This window comes from Balaenoptera physalus (assembly GCF_965194825.1).
Source record: "Balaenoptera physalus genome assembly, chromosome: 6".
Classification (NCBI taxonomy): domain Eukaryota; kingdom Metazoa; phylum Chordata; class Mammalia; order Artiodactyla; family Balaenopteridae; genus Balaenoptera; species Balaenoptera physalus.
In genome coordinates this window covers 82,378,752-82,397,251 of record NC_138885.1, presented here as the reverse complement: position 1 = coordinate 82,397,251, position 18,500 = coordinate 82,378,752, and the positions used below count along the sequence as shown (strand labels likewise).

Here is an 18,500-nt window from a genome sequence, read left to right as displayed (position 1 = left end):
AGGGGTCCTTGTGAGTCCAAGCAAAGAGGGGTTTCAAAGAATGAGTTTATACTACTGAAAACTAGTGTCTTGGTTTTTTATCTGTAAGAGGAAAGAAGGGAACCTATATTGATCATTTTCTTTTTTTTTTAATCTTTTCTTTTTTTAAGTTTATTTATTTTATTTATTTATTTTTGGCTGCATTGGGTCTTCGTTGCTGCACTCGGGTCTCTAGTTGCGGCAAGAGGGGGCTACTCTTCGTTGCGGTGCGCGGGCTTCTCGTTGCGGTGGCTTCTCTTGTGGAGCACGGGCTCTAGAGTGCAGGCTTCAGTAGTTGTGGTGCATGGGCTTAGTTGCTCCGCAGCATGTGGGATCTTCCTGGACCAGGGCTCAAACCCATGTCCCCTGCAATGGCAGGTGGATTCTTAACCACTGCGCCACCAGGGAGGCCCTATATTGATCATTTTCAACCCACCAGGAGCTTCTAGATGTTTTTTCTCACGAACTCCTTACACTTTGTAAGGAAGATGTTAAAGATTTTAAAGATTAGGAACCTGCAAGCAGCAGAGCTAAAATTCAAAGCCCTTCCTAACTGTCTGTGTGCCTGAATTCATTCCTGCAAATTGTTTTTATTTTTCATTTTAAAAATGTATTCAATGTAAGGTCGTCACAAGTCTACAAAATCAAATGGTTTAATAGTGCTTACAGTGAAGCTCAACTCCAGTCCTGTTCCACCCCCGGCCCCCAGAAAAAACTTTCAAAATTTTCCCTTTAGCTTTTTTTTATTAAGTTATACTTAACATGCAATATTATTTGATATTTTATACATTTTGAAATAATCACCACAGTAAGTCCAGTTACCATCCATCACCAAAGTTGTTAAAATATTATTACTATATTCCCTACGTGTTCATTATGTACCTGTGACTTCCTGTAGCTTTAAAGATGGTTGCCTCCATATCTGAAAAATGATATGCCTATATTATCATTTTTCTTTCTGAAATTGTTTATATTTTCATCTAAGTTATAAATGTACAGAGTTTAAAAAGCCAAATCTCTCTTCAAAATCCAAAAGAAAAAGAGCAGCCCCTTTCCCTGCACAATCTGCAAATTCTAGTTCTAATTCCATCCCCAAAGCAACCACACTCAACTTTCAGCCATTTCTTCTGGTATTTATCTCCACATTTCTAATGCTATTTCTTGGTTTTTCAAAGTTCCAGATATTATCTAGGACTCTCTTCTATGGAAGATATGGATTTAGCTTCTTATACCCTCCTCTCATTCTCCCAATATAGTTATATCACAATGCTTTTTTCAGGTCACTATTCGGTTTTATATAATTAAGATAATGTAAATATTATTTAAGGCTGAGGCATGTAATATACTATGATTATATTACCTTTCTCAGGACAAATTTGTTTTCCCTGGAATTGATCATCTCATTTTATTTGTATGCTTGCTTTTCTATGTACCTGTCAAAAAATTCCCTATTCTCTTCCAGAAATGCAGATCGCGCAATACATTCAAATTCATGACGCATTCTGTAAATTTCTCAATTTTCTTGGAGACCTGCTTCCTGAAGCCCTGCGTCCTCTTGCATCAGTCTGAACTTGCTGCTCTCTAGGCTTCTTGCAGAGCTGCTGTGCTCAAATCACCTTCACAATGACACAGTGATCATGTGGATTCCCAATGTGATGGCTCTCCTTTTTTGTTTTTTTGCATCCGATGTCTTTCTCTTTCTTGTCTTCCCCCCTTATTTTTCTAGATCATATCCTGCAGTAGCTTCCTACAAAAGACACATGAAAGGTAAATTTTCTGAATTCTTCTATGTTTGAAATATCTTTATTCTGCCCTCACACTTTATTGATAATTTGGCTGGGTGTTGCATTCTAGGTTAAAAAATTATCCTTCATAATTCATAAGGCATTGCTCCTTTGCTTTTTTGAGTCCGTTGCTATTGTAGTTGTGAAACCTGATGCATTCTGATTCCTACTTTTTAGTATAAGACTCATTTGTTTTCTTTTTCTGGATGTTTTTGAGATTCTTTCATTATTCCCAGTGGTCTGACACTTATTTCTCAATGATGTGCCCTTTTTTACTTGTGCTGAGTAGTTGGTAGGCACTTTCAATTTTCAGACTTATGCCTTCCTGTTCTGGAAACTTTTCTTGGATAATTTTCCCTCCATTTCTTCTCTTTCTAGAGCTCCTTCTAGTCAGATATTGTACCTACTGGATTGAGTCTCTAAATCTCATATCTTTTCTTTCTTATTGTTCATCTACTGATATTTTGGTTCTATTTTCAGATTTCCTTGATTTTATCTTCCAATTCTTCTACTGAAGTTTTATTATTATATGTTTAATTTCCAAGAGCCCTCTCTTGTTTTTTTCTTAACGTTCTTTTTATCATAGCATTCTGCCTTTATTTTACATATACAAATCTTCTCATAATGTTTTGAGGCTATAAATTAACATATAAGCAGTATTTTTCTGTTCTCTGTCATTTTCTCTTGTATTCTATTTTCTGTTTATCATAATGAGTCCTCTTTTTTAGGTTAGAGTTTGCCTTATATACCTGGTGGTCTTTTTTTGTCTGTTCATATTTAAGAACAGCATGCTAAAAAAGCTGATGAGGAACTCTGTGAGTGTGGATGGTGTTTACAAGGTGACGGTTCACTTTTGGATGGTGGAGAAAACATTTTGTTTCTTCTCTGAGTCAGTTTAGCTTTTTTGAAAAACACTCCTCTAATCTCTTGCCTAGGGAAGTGACTTTTAAACATTTTTGACAGAAAGAAATTATTTTTCATCATGTCCAGTCCACACACACACACACACACGCACCCCCATATGTACATATATGTGTATATGTATATGCAAAAAATTTCATGAAACAATATTTAACTTTTTAAAATATAATGCACTCAGATATTTTCTATTTAGTCTATTGAATTTTATTTTTTTTAATGTTTGTGACAGACCTTGTGATGTACCAGTCATATTCTCTGCAATGAAAGTCTAGTTGCCCCAGTCGCTGGGCACTGCTGGTGGGCAGTCTTCAGCTGTCAGCCCCTCCAGGGATTCCCTCAGTTCAGAGAGTTGACATGCCCAAGGTCACACTTCCTGGGATGGCCACATCCAATGAGGGAAGATGTATTAATTTCCTAGGGCTGCCACAATAAAATACTGTAGACTGGGTGACTTAAACAACAGAAATTTATTTTCTCTCTGTTCTGGAGGCTAGAAGTCCAAGATTAAGATGTCAGCAGTTTGTTTTCTTCTGAGGCCTCTCTCCTTGGCTTGCAGATGGCCATCTTCTCACTGTGTCCTCACATGGCCTCTTCTTTATGCAATGCCCCTGATGTTTCTTTCTCTTCTTAAGGAACGCCAGTCACATTGGATTAGGGCTCTACCCTGAGGACCTCATTTTAACTTAATCACCTCTTTAAAGACCTCATCACCAAATCAAAGATAAAGGGGATAAAGGCCTGGCTACCTTGGCCTGACTTGGGACAATTCTGAAGAGCCATTCTAGCTTCAGTATTCCCCATGGGCTTGGCCAAAGAGGTCATTGGGCCTTGAATCACAGCTCTACTTCATCTTTTGTCCAATTCTGTTTCCTTCTACAGGTTTTGATCCCAAAGTCTCACCCTAATGAATATTCTGAACTCTCACTTCTGTCTCAGAATCTGCTGCCTAGGGAACCCAACCAATGACAGTGTTCGTTATGACCCATGAAAGTGATTTCATAATCCACTAATCATAACTATTTCATAACCCACAGTTTGAAAAAGCCTGGCCTAGGGGTTAGTTTCCTGATTAACAGTGCTTTGATTGTGTGGCAGTGGAGAGGGCACAGATGATCCAGCCAATGCAGACCTTGAATTCATTTTGCTGTTTATATCCCCATGCCTTATCCATGTCTTCCCTTTTCTTTTTTAAAATTTTATTTATTTATTTTTTGTGTGTGGCTGCATTGGGTCTTCGTTGCTGTGCGCGGGCTTCCTCTAGTTGCAGTGAGTGGGGGCTACTCTTCGTTGCGGTGCGTGGGCTTCTCATTGAGGTGGCTTCTCTTGTTGCGGAGCACGAGCTCTAGGCACGCGGGCTTCAGTAGTTGTGGCACGCGGACTTCAGTAGTTGTGGCTCACGGGCTCTAGAGCACAGGCTCAGTAGTTGTGGCGCATAGGCTTTGTTGCTCCGTGGCATGTGGGATCTTCCCAGACCAGAGATCGAACCCGTGTCCCCTGCATTGGTTGGCAGATTCTTAACCACTGCGCCACCAGGGAAGTCCCTCCATGTCTTCTGTAGACCTGATTTCTCTGATGCCCAGGCCTTTCCTGCTGAGTATCTCCAGGAATAAATCTCCCTCCTCACCCTCCAAAAAGGAGTAGGCTGGCTGCTGATTTTCTGTGCCTGGGGGTATAAGAGTAGGTGACTGTTCCATATATAAGCTTTCAACTTTTGCTTTACACCGCACACCTTACCCTCACTTTCTGCCAAATGTGGTGACTCCAAGTCCTGAGCCTCTTTCAGGTTCTTCAAGGTGAAGTATCTTTCTTATCTTCAGCATGCCCCACTGCACACACTTTAGATTGTGACTTCGTCTCCCATTGGGCCACTTAACATTCCCCCATTCACTTTCCACCAAATATTTATTGAAATCTTGCATCTATTCATAACCCCTCTTCTGATCTCTACTAAGAGTAGATATATGCCTCTGTTTGTTGCACCATCTTTAGCTAGAAGTTCACAGCTAGAAACTTGGTGGCAGTCATATCACCACTGTGGAATGGTCTAGGAGGTATTTGTTTCTTACTTTTTATGCTTTGCTTGCATCTTTCTATGTGAGGTCTTTTTTTTTTTAATATTTATTTATTTATTTATTTTGGCTGCGCCGGGTCTTAGTTGCAACATGCAGGATCTTCATTGCAGCATGCGGGATCTTTTAGTTGCAGCATGCGTGCTCTTAGTTGCAGCATGCGGGCTTCTTAGTTGCGGCATGCAGACTTCTTAGTTACAGCATCATGTGGGATCTAGTTCCCTGACCGAATCCGGGCCCCCTGCATTGGGAGCTCAGAATCTTACCCATTGGACCACCAGGGAAGTCCCGAGGAGTTTTTTTTTATGTAAGGGTCTTTGCTTAGTGTGAGGACATAAAGTTAAATCATATACTTAAAAGTCCTTATGAGTCATGATGAGCTCTAAGATTAAATATGATACAAGAGAGAAAGTGATAAATGCATAAGAGAGTAGAGCCAGCATTGTGGAGGTTTAAAGGAGAAAGTAGTTATATTCAAAATAAAGAGTAAAATACTGGTGGATAAAAAGTAGAATAAAATTGGCCCTAAGGTTTAGTGCTGACAAGAGAAATTACCAGCCTTGTTAGGTATGTTACTACACCTCAGAGAGATAAATGAGGAGAAATGGTCCCAGCCTTCCTTCAAGGAGTGCACATCAATTTAATATAGAGAAAGCCAAACGACAAAACAAAATAAAAAAATACCAACACAAATTCAATTGTGCACTTCTTAAAACCCACCATTATGTTCTTATTTCCTATTAACGAGTGGACTTGTAATATTGCAGAATAGATTCTCTTCACAACATGTGGCGTATTATCTGAGCTCCTTGAAAAGATAAAAATAGTTACCACAAATGGGAAGAAACTCCAGCAATATCTTTCTAATTCTTCATACTTTAAATACTGAGAAGGTTCAGGAATGAATCTCTAATGCTGGAATTTTAGGCAAAGCAACATCAGGTTGAGGGTGATTTGGGGAAGGCCTTAAAAATACATACAAGGAGCAAAGACTGGCCTCTCCGCCTCCTCAGGGGCGAGCCTCCCCAAGAGGAGGCCTTGGCAGGGCTTTGATGAGTGGGCTGACCCTTGTGTTGGCTCTGGAATTGCTCTGGCATAATTCGCAGCCAATTTAAGAATAAAAGAACTGTTCATAGACTATTCATGTGTGGATAGAGCTTGTTAATTTAAAAAAACATAATGGTCATTGGAAAAATTATTCTCTCCCCGCCCTTAAGCCATTATTGTGTTTTGGCTGCTGAGCAGTAGGAGTACGAATGTGTCCACCTGTGTAAAGGAGAGAAGATGAGTGGGTGGATTTGTGGGAGAACAAAGGAGAGGGTCTGTAGTAGGTGCCAGGTCACTGAGTGTGTGTGTGGGCAGAGGCTGGGCCCATGAGTTAGCAAGGAGTAGGAGGCCAGGTATGTGTGGGCAATGAGTGGGCAAGAGGAGAAAACAGTACAAAGGCATTCTGCAAATGTGAGTATCTTAAGAAAATATCCATAGGACAGTACAAAAGAGCATTAGGAAACAATTCATTAGCAATTCTAATTTTAAAAAGCAAAGCATTGCTGATAATGCCATCTTACAGATAGTCATTTTTAATTTTTAATTATGTCATTCAGAATTATATGTGTGTTATTTAGCCTGATAGTTGGTGGTGAAGCTGCCAGTGTCACTGAGAGTGGCTCAAGGCAGAGCAGAGGAGCGAGCTGAACACCTGTAGTTGAGGTAAGCTTAAATTTCCTATCTAAAATAAGCTTAAAATCCCAGGAAGAAAGGGGTACCTTTTCTCCCTCTATCTGTTAGGCAAAAGGATCTATATTAAGTTTCTTTTGTAACTATACATGGGATTTTTTTAAAAAATCTGCAGTAAAGTCTGAAATTTAAGAACAGACTCACATAACATTAGGGTGAAGAGGAATCAAAGAGATCATCTTGATGAACAACCACATTTATAGAATGAATTACAGACTCAGAGAGCTGAGAAGGAGTCGGCCAAGGAGTAGTACGGGGAGTCTATAAAGTCTGATAAATCAATCAACCAACTGGAAACAAGGGCACTGCCCCTCACCCCCACCCCCACCCCCGCAGCAGCCTCCTGAAATAAATATAAAATGAGAAACTCAGACGCAGAAGCTGGGGAGTGTTCACTCCGCGGAGAGGTAAGAGGCAGGAGGTGAGGCATGTGGACCGGCACAGCAGGATGCAGCCTAGGAAGAGCCCCGCTCTGATGCTGCAGGGCCTGTCTATGCGCAGCTGAGTGGGGGACTGGAGACGCCCAGTCCGTCCGTCTGTAACCATATGAGCTTCCTGGCTGGGAAGTGGCCCTATCAGACCAGAGCTTAGCTAAGGAGCTCATGTCCCGTTTCTACTGGTCTTAGCCTGTGTTTTTCCTTTGAGCTAATTCAGATCCTCTGGGCTTGCTTCTTGCAGAATTTCCCGAAGAGAGAAAGGGCTGTTTGGGTTTTCTCTTTTCAGTCAGCCCAGTGAATCCCAAACCAAAGATTTCTTCTCTTTCTCTTCTCTTTTACTGAAGTCCTTTAATTACCATTTACCAGCTTTTCATGCAAATTTTTCTATGTGTTGAGGACATCCAGTCAAGGGCAAGGTGAAGCAGCTGGGCAGCAGTTAAGTACACAGTAAAATAAAAACTAAGACCTCCTTATTTAAAAAGAAAAAAATTAAGTTGGTAGCCTCCAAAACTCTCCTAGGGGGGCCACTAAAATGGAAACTCTGTCTATCCATAATAGAATTAAGTAACTGAATTCATTATATCATGAAAATAAAGCTGTGATGTTATTTGTAATGCTGGTATTTTGGCATTTATTTTGTATAACATAAAAATGGCTGTATTTGATTTTTTAAAAATAAACATAAATGGTGCTATGGACTGTTGACCTAAAACAAATAGACTGCTAGTTATTTCTCCAGCAAAAATGGGTTTATTTGGGATCAACAAAGAATTGCAATTCACAGCGTGCAACCATGGTGAGCCATGTGCAAGTGGATCCACAAAAATGGAAAGAACTCTTTTACAGAGTGGAAAAAGAAGTTGGGGGCAGGTATAGTAAACAAAGAGCCCATGGCTTTTCATTGGCTGAGTCATGACTGTCTCTCATAGGCTGGGTGCTTACCAGGAAAGAAGAAGGAGTCTTTCTTCTTCCTGTTGGGCTCATGGTAGGGCATGAGAGCTCCCCCTTCTGGTCTCCTGACTGTATTTAATTGAGATTTCCATTTATTAGTTTTTTACAGGGCTGAATTTTGTCCCCTGGCCAAAAAAATTCATATGTTGAAGTCCTAAACCCTAGTACCTCAAAATGTGAGTGTATTTGGAGATAGGGCCTTTAAAGAGGTAATTAAGTGAAAATGAGGTCTTACAGGTGGGCCCTAATTCAATCTGACTGGTCTCCTTATAAGAAGAGATTAAGACACAGACACACAGAAGGAAGATCATGTGAAGACACAGGGAGAAGTTAGCCATCTGCAAGCCAAGGAGAGAGGCCTCAGAAGAAACCAGCCCTGTTGACATCTTGATCTTAACTTTGTAGCCTCCAGAACTGTGAGAAAATCAGTTTCTGTTATTTAAGCCACCCAGTCTGTGGTACTTTGTTATGCAGCCTTAGGAAAATACATATAGTCTTCATTATGTGCTACATTTTACCCTCAGTGTTCTCTATCTGAGAGAGAGAGTTAAAGTTCAATACAGAGATTACCCTCTCCCACTTCTTGGGTCTTCTCAAGTAGGATGACTAGAGAAGGTTCTGTATGAAATCAATTATCCTAGGAGAGAAGGGGGCAGGCTGCAAGAGAATGAATGGTACAGAGGAGAGCAGAGAGAATCTGGCCCCGGGGAAAGGGTGTGCAGGCTGCCAGGAAAATCATGGTCATAGGGCCGAGGAACCTCCCCTCCTCTTCCTTCCCGATAACATCTTCTAAACCTCCTGGAAGAAGCACTGAAGTGTTTCTTAATGAGTACAACTTTGTTCCATTCAAAATATTAATGAAGTGTATAAATTCTCTGGTTACCTGAGGTGCACTCCATCAGGGGTTGTGCAACCAACTTAGTGGATTGCATTAACTTTTCCTAGATGAAATTGGTTGGTTAGGGTGGAAAATATATAAATATCAGTCAAGTTTCAACAAATTGTTATTTTACATATATACATATGTAATCACATATATGCATATGCATATATATTATATATAATCTGCATATATTGGCATGTAAAATTTTTTTTTTTTTTTTTTTGGCTGCGTTGGGTCTTCGTTGCTGTGCGTGGGCTTTCTCTAGTTGCGGCAAGCAGGGCTGCTCTTCGTTGCAGTGCATGGACTTCTCATTGTGGTGGCTTCTCTTGTTGCAAAGCACGGGCTCTAGGTGCACGGGCTTCAGTAGTTGTGGCTCGTGGGCTCAGTAGTTGTGGCTCTTGGGCTCTAGAACACAGGCTCAGTAGTTGTGGTGCACGGGCTTAGTTGCTCCACGGCATGTGAGATCTTCCCGGATCAGGGCTTGACCCCATGGCCCCTGCATTGGCAGGAGGATTCTTAACCACTGTGCCACCAGGGAAGCCCTGTATTTCTTTTTTTTTTTTTTTTTTTTTTAATTTTTTTTTTTAAATTTTTATTTATTTATGGCTGTGTTGGGTCTTCGTTTCTGTGCGAGGGCTTTCTCTAGTTGTGGCAAGTGGGGGCCACTCTTCATCGCAGTGCGCGGGCCTCTCACCATCGCGGCCTCTCCCGTTGCGGAGCACAGGCTCCAGACGCGCAGGCTCAGCAGTTGTGGCTCACGGGCCCAGTTGCTCCGCGGCATGTGGGATCCTCCCAGACCAGGGCTCGAACCCGTGTTCCCTGCATTGGCAGGCAGATTCTCAACCACTGCGCCACCAGGGAAGCCCCCTGTATTTCTTACTATAGATGATGATCAAAGAAATTTAAAGCCATTCCTCTAAAACACAAAACTGATCAGGTCACTTTCTTTTTTGAAATGCTTCATTGGTTCCTCAGTGTCTACAGAACAAAGTCCAAAGATTTAGCAAAACCTTCAAACTCCCAAGATGGAGTCCCAGTCTACTTCTGTGTATTTCTTCTTATGCTTTCAGACTGAGGAACACTTCAGGAGTACATGGTAACATGCCAGGAGGCACCAAGAGCCACCAGAGGAACAGTCTACATTTCCCTATAACGAAAATTTTACTTGCTGGCATGTATGGAAAATAGGCTTTTTGTATTCAATAGCACAGATATATTGCGAAGTAGAATTTAAAAGTTGCATGAATTTTAAGGTAAGATATTAGAATGCAATGAGAGGCTGCCTGGAGGTTGGGACAGGATTCTCCCCTCTGCTGCTCAGAGTACTCGGGAGTAAACATTGGAGAAGCAGTGCCACAAGCACCAGAAATGCTGACACTGTCCTTTCACATCTACCATGAAGCAAAGCTACTCATGTCCAGCAACAAGCAGGTATCGCAATGCCGCATGGAGCCACTCCAAGTACTGCAGGTCACACAAAGCGCACTGCTGACGCTGACCCTAGCCAGCGGGAAAAGCAAACCGCAGGGGCTAGAGTCCAAAAACCCGGGTTCAAGTGCTACTCTGTCTCCTCAGGCTCTAAGGTGCTAGACAAAGCTCTTAACCAGACTGTGAGAGAGATCTCCCTGCAGCACCTGTCACCCCGTGGGTCCTCAAGAAATATTTGACGGTAGAGCTGGCCAGGCAGGTTCCACTTCCACCCACGTGCTGCACAAGGATCTCTTCAAAGCTGAGCCCTGGGCGGAAGAGTAAAACTTTTTCACATAGAGGTGGGAAGAGTCCTTTCTGCTAATGGCTTAGAACAAGTCATTTATGTCCTCTAAGCTCAACTTCTTCTGAAGGGTGGGACTCATAATAACAATACCTCCCTAAGAGGGTTATTTTGAGGATGAAAAGAGATATGTGAAAATACTGGATAAGCACACCTCCTCTTACATAACAATGAGAATGATCATTTTTATAATCGTCAGCTTATATTTGCCTTATGTCAAAGGTTTATATAAAGTTGGTTTCCAATAATACATGGAGCACCTAATTTTTTTTTTTAACTGGTTCAGGGACACAGAAATTTTCTCTCTTTAATTGTACCAGAAGTAAAACAAAAATTACACTGCTCCAAAGTTCTCAGAGGATTTTATAACATGGAGAATACATTTCCCAAACCCTTCTGAAGTTATAATAAAATTATCAAAGCTTAGGAAGTTATTAGTAATGTACTATTTCTAACTCTTGTGAAAATGCGGGTTCTACTTAAAGAAGAGAGTAGTTTAAATCTATTTAGTGGGTTCAGGGAAGATGACTACAGCAGCAGTGTAATTTTGAATCCAAATCTTAACATAAAAACATATGGGGCGTCTCTGGTGTCTCAGTGGTTAAGAATCCACCTGCCAATGCAGAGGACATGGGTCAATCCCTGGTCCGGGAAGATCCCACATGCCGCGGAGCAACTAAGCCCGTGCGCCACAACTGCTGAGCCTGCGCTCTAGAGCCCACAAGCCACAACTACTGAGCCTGCGTGCCACAACTACTGAAGCCCGCATGCCTAGAGCCGTGCTGTGCAACAAGAGAAGCCACCGCAATGAGAAGCCCGCACACCACAATGAAGGGTAACCCCCGCTTGCCGCAACTAGAGAAAGCCCACGTGCAGCAACGAAGACCCAACGCAGCCAAAAGTAAATAAATAAAACATTAAAAAAGAAAACATATAGGACAACAACTTAGCAAAATCAAAATCCCATGGACAACATTTACACGGATGCTAGGCTGCAAGGCATCCACACAAACTTCAAAATACATGTGAATGAGAACAGACCACCCACAGCCATAAGACCTGGATCCTATCAGCATGTAAGCAGGAAAAGGAGAGAGAAGCAGTGAAACTTGACAGACTTTGACAGACTTGAGAAGAGAAGCCCTAAATAGCAAGGACTATCTACTGGAAAGCATGTGGTCAGGTTTTGCCCAATCGGGTAGGTGGTGAGTGCAAGGGGTCTGCTACAAAGACTGAAGGTGCTTAAGCAGCCCTAGAGACTGACTTGCCAGAGCTTCCTTTCAGGACAGAGTGTCACACTGAAGAGAAATGCTGAGAGTGGAATCAAAATTAAGCTGGACAGAGACAGAAAGAACAACAGATAGAGACCCAGATAAAAGGTGGGGGGGAAGGGAACAGAACCAGGAAATCTCATAAAGCAAGCTGACCCTTCTTAACACTACCTGAAAACAACAGAAGAGGGAGTTTATGAAGTTAGAAAAGCTATTCAAAGCTGTGTCTCCTACTAAAAGTTCTGGAAAGCCATTTTAACATAAAAATGAGAAACAGAAAAGTATTGAGGCCAAATGCCTTGCAAAGTTATTTCTAAGAAAAACAATGAGCACAATAAATATCCCTACACCAGAAAGACATGCTCACAGAACAAATCAAAACTATTATCTTCTATCTCAAAAGAAGCTAAAATACATTAAGAAAACGATAGAGACATGAAATGAAAACAGTGTTAAAATACTCTGCCACTGAGGTGGTAAAATCCAGGAGACAATTAGAAATTTTTTTAAAAATTATTTCAGAAGTGACACTAAAATGAAGGAACACAGAGCAAACATAACAAAAGAGATTAAGCCTTAAAAGAAATAAAATATTAAAAAGATATTTTTAACATTTTTCCCAACAAACTTTTTTTTTTAATATTTATTTATTTTTATTTATTTTGTCTGCGCCAGGTCTTAGTTGAGGCATGTGGGATCTTTTTTAGTTGCCCCATGCAGGCTCATAGTTGCGGCATGTGGGCTTCTTAGTTGCGGCATGTGGACTTCTTAGTTGCGGCATGTGAACTCTTAGTTGCAGCATGCATGTGGGATCTAGTTCCCTGACCAGGGATCGAACCCCGGCCCCCTTCAGTGGAAGGGGACCACCAGGGAAGTCCCAAAGGAGGAAATTTTTTAAATAAAAAGTAAAGAAAAAGATAAGAAACATTTGACAGAAAATGACAAATATTGGGACTCTAGAGCCCACGTGCCACAACTACTGAAGCCCACGCGCCTAGAGCCCGTGCTCCACAAGAGAAGCCACCGCAATGAGAAGCCCGCGAACCACAATGAAGAGTAGCCCCCGCTCACCGCAACTAGAGAAAGCCTGCACGCAGCAACGAAGACCCAGCGCAGCCAGAAAAAAGAAAAAAGAAAGAAAATGACAAATATTAAAGATGGACAAAGAAGATTCAACCTCATATAATTGGAATCTTTGAAGAAGTGTAAAGCAAGGGGACAAAACAAATACTTAAAATTATAATTAAAGAGAAATTTTCTTTATAAAAAACAATATGAAACTACATAATGAAAAAATATACTGTGTACCTGAGAATGTTGACCCAGAATTATCAACACCAAGACAAATTTCTAACAAAATGGATGAACTTTAAAGAAAAAAAAAATTCCGTTGAGTATCCAATCAAAACCAAAAGTGACTTAAAAGGTAAAAAAGTAGATTATCATCAGGGTTTTTTTGACACCTATACTTTATGCCAGAAGAAAATGGAATAACATATTTAAGAGACACAAGGAATAAAATGTAAACCAAGGATTTTATATTCTTCAAAACTGACTTTCAACTATAAAAGGCACAAAACAACAGTTATCAATATGCAAGGACTCAGAGAATATTGTTCTCAAGAATCTAGAGAAGGACGAGTATTAGACAATCAAAATGATTAGAGAGACATCATCAGTAAAGAGACATCATCAGTGAAGAGACATCAGGTGGTAGACAGTAAAACTTAGTTATATGAAGAACTAATAATAAATGAGAGTATAACATATAAAGGCTATATTCTCACATAATGTAGATATAGTATAACTAAAAAATGGGATGAGGGTGAGGAGAGCATATAAAAAAAATTCAGCTGTTCTTTGTAATTATATTGGTGGTGGTAATATGTGTATTGTTATTTTAAGCCTGTCGTGTGTACAATGTAGAATAATGTAAATGAGTAATTATGAGATACAATTCCATCACCTACTGTACACTTGGGAACCAGAAATCTTGTTATGGAGGAAGAGAGATATAGATGCAGTAAAAGTATAAAAAAGTCTAGGTTAAAATCCCATAGTACTGACTTTTAATTGGAAATATCAGCATAATCATTACGTATTTTATCTGTAAAATTATATCTATATGTATATTTATCAATAGATAGATAGATTTCCTAGCTCTGCCGCTGAAAAGGCCAAGTAGCAATAAGTAACCAACCCAGTAGCAATAAACATTAGCACTCAGATTGTGGTCTTGAAATCGTAGAAGAAATCAAGGCTTTTGGAAACATGACTGATTTCCTATCTGGGGCAGGATGCATACAAGATGAATGTGGACATCTGTTATTAAAAATCAGGGAAGTTCTCAAAAATTACTAGGGTGTGTCAAAAGGGCTTAGACCAACCTGAAGAGAATCCTGCTGGCCAAAGATAGGACAATTTGAGCTTCAAAAAAAAAAGTTATAATTGCTATTGATTGAAATTTTATCAAATATGTTGAAATCATGAGTTCATGAGAATGTTTTTAAAAACAAAGAATTGGTGACCTTCAGAGAAGGATAAGGAACCAATTTATTCTCTTAAAAACTGGTAAATAGAGGAAAAGAACCGAGCACCTATCCTACCTTTTCCACATGAAATGTATCACTGGGTAACCAAATAGTAGATGAGAGATATGTCTCCTTGTCAAAGCATTTCAGCTAATATAATAAGTGAAAAAGAAATAATGGAATCTGAATATCACCCTTTTGCAACCCCCGGTGAATTAATGGATCTAGACATCAGTAGCTAGTAATACCACAAAAAGAGAATCAACCAGACATTGTATGACTCCTGATGAAAGAACACAACACAACCTATAGTCTTACCCAAAGGAATAAAACTAAGTCCAATGAAGCCTCAGAATCCAGGTGCCAGTTTTCAGGAAATACCAAGGACAGAGGAACATGCCACACTGCATAATGAGTATGAAAACAGCAAACTTCAGACTATGGGAAACTTGACAAGTCAAAAAGCTTGGGTTCTTCAATAGATAAATCATAAAGAAAAGAAACAATGGAAGAGTGAAACTGTACAATAAGAGAGATTTAAAAGACATATCCAAAAAAAATTTTAATGGGCAAAACTGTCTATGGATGTGCATTTGGGTGTCATAAACTATAAGGAAACAAGTGGAAATGATTACTATGAAAATCAGGATGGTGGCTACTTTGAGGGGTGGGAGGTGATATGAAATTGGAATGAAGCACATGGAGGACTTCTGGAATAGCTGGAAAATTCTATTTCTTGACTTGGGTCTTGGCTACAAGAGTGTTTGCCTTATAACAACTCATTGGGGTATATGTTTATTTTGCATTGCCTTCTAAATCTTTTATTTTACAATAGATATAAGGATTAAAATAATAAAAACCTATTTAACGTAAAGGATACCTATTACACGAAAGGGAGAGTTTCAACAAAATCCTCTCATGTATATTTTTCAAGATTGATAAAGTATCAAAGAGAACCTATTATATTTCCAGTGATTATTATATCTGGCAAAGAGTGGAAAGAGGAAAAACGAGGAAAAGTCAATAAAGAACCAGGTGAGATGGTGAAATGAAAGGCAGGGACAGTAACCTCTTAATCCTAAAACAAATCCAAGCAATATTGGTAGGTTTAGGTGAGCTCTTTTCTCTAAAGTTGGTTTAGATTGTACACAGAGGAATAAATCTTTATAAAGCCCCAATCATTTGGAAAGTCTGGCCCTTTGAAACTCAGAGCCTAAATATTTCCTTGTTTTAATTATTGCTGAGACAAGTTAAGAGCCTTAAATATTTAGATGGATTATTTTAAACATCATTGTTAGGCAAATTATCTTTAAATGAAAAAACCCAAGACTGCCATCAGAACACTACTGCCAAGCCACATGAACATGAGTTTCCAGGGACACACCCGCAGTGTGGTTAGGACCAAATTCTAACCTGCAAAATGCATGCCTGAAGAGTCGGCTTCCTCCTCCTTTTCTTCTATTTGCTCCAGTGTCTTAATGGCTTATCCTGCCCATCATTTCAAGGGGCAAGTGACCTAGTTAACTGAACTCTGTCACATTAGATCATCCAGATTAGTCATTGCTCATTCTACTCTATCCCTCCTTATTTTTCCCCTGCCTTTTTTGTTTTCTACCGTTCCTATTATCTTCTTCTCATTTTCCCCATTATAACCCACACTCCTTTGTCTAATTTTTCTTCTCTTTCATTATTCTAATAGAAAATACTTGCTATTTTGGAAATTGAATGCTTTAGAATGAGGATGATATGTAAATCCACTAAACAAGACCGATAGAAGGAAAAACATATGATTTGTGTAGAAGTAACTCCCATTTTGAGTCAATGTGTAAATTTCAAAAAGAAAACATTTATCGAAGTTGAGAATAATGCATAAAACTCATTTATTAAGTCAGCATAAAGTTTCAGACTACCATTTTCAGACACTTACGAGGGCTTTCGGAAGCTGTCAAAAATATCACCATAATAAATTTTTCCCTATCTGTTGTTCTTCCAGTTTTTGTCTTCTGTGATACCACTTCCCACCATCGAGGCTGGAAATGCCGAACATTCACTCCACACAGTTTAACAAGGGCATGGGCCAGTCACTTGCTAATGGGACTAGCAAGAGAGTTAGCTGAGAGGGTAAAGGTGAGAGCTTCTAAGAAAGGCTTTATTTCTCTCTTCAAGCAATGGAAGGGGAAATAGTGCTCCTGCTTTTGAGTACAGTTGTGTGAGGGAGGACCCAATATCAGTGGCAATGGCAGCTTTTTTCAATTATGAGGAGAAAAGCTTGAAAACAAGTCCCAACAAGCTGAGAGTGGTGGAATAGAGAACTGAAAACGGCCTGAGACCTTGATAGGATGCTTCAGCTGCTGAATCAACCTGCTGGGACTTCCATGTGACATAATAAATGTCTTCATTGTTTTAAGACACTTTTACTTGGAAATTCTGTTACTTGTATTTGGAAACATCCTAATACATACTCTGATAATACAGGTAGACTTCTTGACCCGGTCAATAAGGACAGGGTATAAATCAAAGTAAGCAAATGTAATTGAGTTGGGCAGAATGTTATTGAAATGTCCTAAATAATTATTATTTTTTTCATCCAGCTTTACAGACTTTGCTTAATGCAAGCCAAAATATATATAATTTCTGTCAGATAGACTCTGTCGGCAAAATATGATTAATAATATTAGCAAAACAGAAGTACATTAGTTGAATTATTTATACTTGCCACAATCTCTATTGAAACATGACTAATCTAGAAATTATGATTTTGTTATAGAAACTGCTCAGAACAGATAGACTTTCTTGTGTCAATTTTCTTCAAAAAATAAAGTATTATTTTATTATAAATAAAACATTATAAATTTCTTCCTAACAGTTAATAGCTTACACTGTCTTTCCACACCCATGGTCACAATAACATCCTGGAAAAATAAGGGAGTCAAAAATCTGTGTAACAACTCCATAATACACTTAGGTCAAGCCAGATATAGAATACAAAGAGACAGCAATATTGGAAATAGAGGCTATTGAGATCTGACTTAGAGAAGCGAAGGGGGAGAGAAACAGCAGAAGAACAAAACCTGAGACATATTTATCTCCATCTTCCAGCCTCCACATACCCTTTTAAAAACAAGATTTCTTTCTAAAAACACTTGAAAGAATATAGGTTGAAGAATTTTTCTCAATAGACTGTGACCACTGGGGACATTCTGAAGTAGCTGGTGGGAAACTGAAAGCAAGAAGAGAAAATCTCTGTTTTAACTGAATTGAAAGGCTCCTTAAATTACACACAGATCTTTTACATTGTCAATAAATGACTAATAAGGCAGTTAAAGAACTTAACTAAAAGGATATCTGCAGTTTATAGCTTCCCCTGAAAGAAGAAAAGACTTTCAAATATAATTATCTCACTATAAATTATTTTTTGGAGAGATTACTCCAGTGGGGCGGGGGGCAGGGTGGGAGGACCAAGATTGTAGAGAATGGCCAATTAAGAAAAATGCTCCCTAAGGGTGAGTTGGCAGAAAAGAAGACTTTGGCAGAGGTTCTTTAGGAATCAAGTCAAGTGGAGTGGCGGGATTGGATGGTGTCCAGGTAAGAAATAAACTAGAATCCCAGTGCTGGGAAAATGTATTGCATTTTACATGCAATCCTGAGCTTACTCACTGCAATTTAAACCTATGTAAACCTATTTCTTTTTTGCTCTTAAGAAAACATGACAAATAACTGGTGACTATTTTTCTGTATCCTAGTTCCTTAAATTAACTCTTAGAAAGCTGCAACTCTTCAACCTTCTTTTTCTCAGATTAACCAAGAACATCAATCTTTTCCCATAGATACAGTACTATTTTCCAGTCATCATCAACTAATCATCAATCACTTTTGAATATTTTTTCCCCACCAGTTTTATAGCATGGTCAAAAGACTATTTGCCTCAGAATCGTAAATGTGGATTCCCAGGCCATACACTGTACCTACTGAATAAGAATCTTTGGAGATGGGACTCTTATCCACACCAAAATTTGAGAACCAATACTTTAAAGAATTCCACAGCTCTCAATTTGAATGGAAAGACCTGAGTTGAATTTGACCAATTATCTTTTATCCAGGACTTTAGCAATTTAGTTTAGAGAACA

At 39.5% G+C, this 18,500-nt stretch overlaps 1 protein-coding gene across 1 annotated transcript in view; it reads left to right on the top strand.

Annotated features, from left to right (window-relative positions):
- The window catches only part of LOC309663385 (uncharacterized protein), a 349,815-nt gene extending 331,845 nt beyond the window's left edge, over positions 1 to 17,970 (top strand). The window contains exon 7 of the transcript XR_014265221.1: positions 16,367 to 17,970. The gene's annotated coding sequence lies outside the window, so the exon portion shown is untranslated. The remainder of the gene's footprint in view (positions 1 to 16,366) is intronic.
- The last annotated feature ends 530 nt before the right edge of the window (positions 17,971 to 18,500 follow it).